The 3,571-nt window shown below is 36.2% G+C and overlaps 1 long non-coding RNA gene across 1 annotated transcript in view; it reads right to left on the bottom strand.

Moving 5' to 3' along the window:
- Positions 1 to 1,084: 1,084 nt before the first annotated feature.
- Positions 1,085 to 3,571, bottom strand: part of LOC140921064 (uncharacterized) — a 2,996-nt gene continuing 509 nt past the window's right edge. Inside the window, exon 2 of the long non-coding RNA XR_012163936.1 lies at positions 1,085 to 1,455. This is a non-coding gene — a long non-coding RNA (uncharacterized lncRNA). The remainder of the gene's footprint in view (positions 1,456 to 3,571) is intronic.

Raw genomic sequence — 3,571 nt, 5'->3', positions numbered from 1 at the left:
TTCAGGTATATCTAAAGGTTGCAACATTCCAGCAGGTCGCTGATGTTCCACTTTTGCTTTCTGACAAGTTAGACAAGTTGACACATACTCCGCTACATGTCTTTTCATTCCTGGCCACCAATAATTCTGCCTCAAATCCTGATACATCTTTGTTGCTCCAGGATGAATACTCAATTTACTCTTATGAGCCTCTTCTAAAATTGTTTTCCTCATCTTTGCAGTTTCTGATACACAAATCCTACCATTACACCTCAAAATATTATCTGGTCCGATCTTAAACTCAGTTGTCTTCCCTTGCACTATTAGGTTCCTCTTCTCTTGAATTAAGACGCCATCTTGAGAATTCACAATGTCTTCAAGTAGTCCACTAAAAATCTTAATCATTTCGAATTTCAAAATTCCTGGTGCAAACTCTACGTTCAAGTGTAGGTCTCTAAAATCTTCCCAAACCTCTTGTTGTCTAGTCATCATTGTTGAAGACACCGATACACTTCTCCTGCTCAACGCATCAACAACTACATTGGCCTTTCCAGGGTGGTACTGTAGTGTGAAATCAAAATCCTTGAGAGTCTCCATCCATCGTCTCTAATGCATGTTCAATTCCTTCTAATCAAACAAATATTTCAAACTTTTATGGTCACTGAACACGGTGAACGTGCATCCATATAAATAGTGCCTCCAGATCTTCAATGCAAAAACTACAGCAGCAAGCTCCAAGTCATGAGTAGGATAGTTTCTTTCATGAATCTTCAATTGCCTTGAGGCGTAAGCTACAACTTTCTTGTGTTGCATCACAATAAACTTCATATAGTTCTTCTAATTGCGGTAATACCAATACTAGTGAGGTTGTCAACTTTCTCTTTAGTAACTGAAAATTTTCCTCAAACTTCTCCGTCCATGCGAACGGTAGATCCTTTCTAGTAAGTTGTGTCAATGGAGCTACAATCTTAGCAAAACCTTCAATAAACCTCCTGTAGTACCCTGCCAGTCCTGTGAAACTTAAAGTAAGAGTAATAACCGCACCCCGTTTTTCAAAGCGAGGGTGTATTTTTTTTTCAAAAGAATTTAAAATAAAGCAGAGAAATAAATAAAGAAATGCCTTTGGATAAATAATTGAGTCATTAAAATTCACAAGCAGCGGAAAAAGTTTCTCAAATACATACATCCAAAGTATCTAAACAACAACCAGAAGATACAAGGAACCCATTCAACTAAGGTGTCATACTGACAATAATAGTAACAGTACAGTCTTCCGATTTAAAATAAACGCAACCCCAAAAGAAAGACATCTGTTCCCTCTGTGACAACCTAGTCTGATCATTTTACAAAACAACTAAACACCCTGACTGATCTCCACGCGCCCCGTGAGATCCTCCTAACGTAGCTGCAGTCAAGCGTTCCCATCTCCATTTCCGTCCGTAGGGTACGAACCGGTAGGATCGTCCTGACTCTCATCTGAGGGCAAAGCCCAGATTTCCACAATAATTGTAAAGGTCACCAACCGAAAATAACAGTTAACACATAACATTTAAGTTTTAAATGCTAAAAATAACTTTTCAACTAAGCATGCACCTTAGCAGGATATTCAATATGCGAAAAGTTCATACAATACTTTGCCAATTAAAAATGAAAGCAAAATGAAGTTCTCAATCCCCTAATGAAAACATAACAAATCAAGACATGGATAAGTTAATGAGTAATCAAACATCTAACTCAAACTGAGGATTTTCACTGAGCCAATCGATTGGGAAATCGATTGGGGTGAAGGATTTTAATGAAAACAGAATCCTGGGCTGAAATCAATCGATTAGGAAATCGATTGAGTGATACTGAGCCCCCTGGTTTTAAGCCAATCGATTTCCAAATCGATTTGGTCGAATATGGCTGAGTCCCTGACTTAAGGCCCAATCGATTGGGCAATCGATTTCTTAAAGGATTTTTGAAAACTGATTACGAAATCGATTGGCTAATCGATTTTGTCAATTTGGCCAAGCCCCTGTTTACCCATCCAATCGATTGGGAAATCGATTTCCCTGTGTATTCTTTCAAAAATTCATAACTAACTCAATCACATTCATACATAATCTCAAATCCTAACACTTAGCACTGATAACGCAATCGCTACAACATCATTAGTTTCGAAATAGTATTGCAAGCAAACATGTTATCACCAAATTCCAAAACATAACACTTAACATTTATAACACAATTAATACAACATCATGGGTTTCAAAATGGTATTGCAATCCAACATGTTATCACCAAATTCCAAAACATAACACTTAACATTTATAACACAATCAATACAACATCATGGGTTTCAAAATGGTATTGCAATCCAACATGTTATCACCAAATTCCAAAACATAACACTTATAACACAATTACTACACATACCAAATGAACCAACAATTCACAATTTAACAGGGTGTAGTCTCTCACGGACAAACACCTGTGCAGTCTCTCACGGACAAACACAATTCCCTCAGGAACGTAAGTCGTAAACGTACCACCTATCACGGGTCAGTACTGTTTACCGAGGTGCCACCTATCCCGGGTCTGCACAACTTACCAAACGTAAATCGTAAACGTACTGTCTATCACGGACCCGTACCGTTTACCAAGGTGCCACCTATCACGGGTCTGCACGATTTACCAAAACACACATAAGTAAACGAGACATTAAGAGATTCCCCATTCTTAATTCTCATTTAACTTAACGATTCTCAAAAACAAAACATTCAGTAAATAAGTCATTAAGAGATTCCCCATTCTTAATTCTCATTTAACTTAACGATTCTCAAAAACAAAACATTCAGTAAATAAGTCATTAAGAGATTCCCCATTCTTAATACTCATTTACTGAAACGATTTTCAAAAAACAAATATTAAGTAGCCGAGACATTAAGAGATTCCCCATTCTTAATACTCATTTACTGAAACGATTTTCAAAAAACAAATATTAAGTAGCCGAGACATTAAGAGATTCCCCATTCTTAATACTCATTTACTGAAACGATTTTCAAAAAACAAATATTAAGTAGCCGAGACATTAAGAGATTCCCCATTCTTAACGCCCAGTTAACTTAAACGATTTTCAAAAAAACAAATATTAAGTAACCGAGACATTAAGAGATTCCCCATTCTTAACGCCCAGTTAACTTAACAATTTTCAAAACAAAATATTAAGTAACCGAGACATTAAGAGATTCCCCATTCTTAACGCCCAGTTAACTTAAACGATTTTCAAAAAAACAAATATTAAGTAACCGAGACATTAAGAGATTCCCCATTCTCAACGCCCAGTTAACTTAAACGATTTTCAAAAAAACAAATATTAAGTAACCGAGACATTAAGAAAGCAAACAGACATATTAAGAGATTCCCCATTCTTAATATACTTTTGACTTAAACGATTTTCACACAAAACATTCAGTAAACGAGTCATTAAGAGATTCCCCATTCTTAATACTCATTTACCGAAACGATTTTCAAAAACGATAGTTAAGTAACCGAGACATTAAGAGATTCCCCATTCTTAACGCCCAATTAACTTAAACGATTTTCAAAA

This window comes from Cicer arietinum, chromosome 7, assembly GCF_000331145.2.
Source record: "Cicer arietinum cultivar CDC Frontier isolate Library 1 chromosome 7, Cicar.CDCFrontier_v2.0, whole genome shotgun sequence".
Lineage (NCBI taxonomy): Eukaryota > Viridiplantae > Streptophyta > Magnoliopsida > Fabales > Fabaceae > Cicer > Cicer arietinum.
The sequence above is the reverse complement of the archived record's forward strand: the minus strand, read 5'-3'. Positions and strand labels throughout refer to the sequence as shown.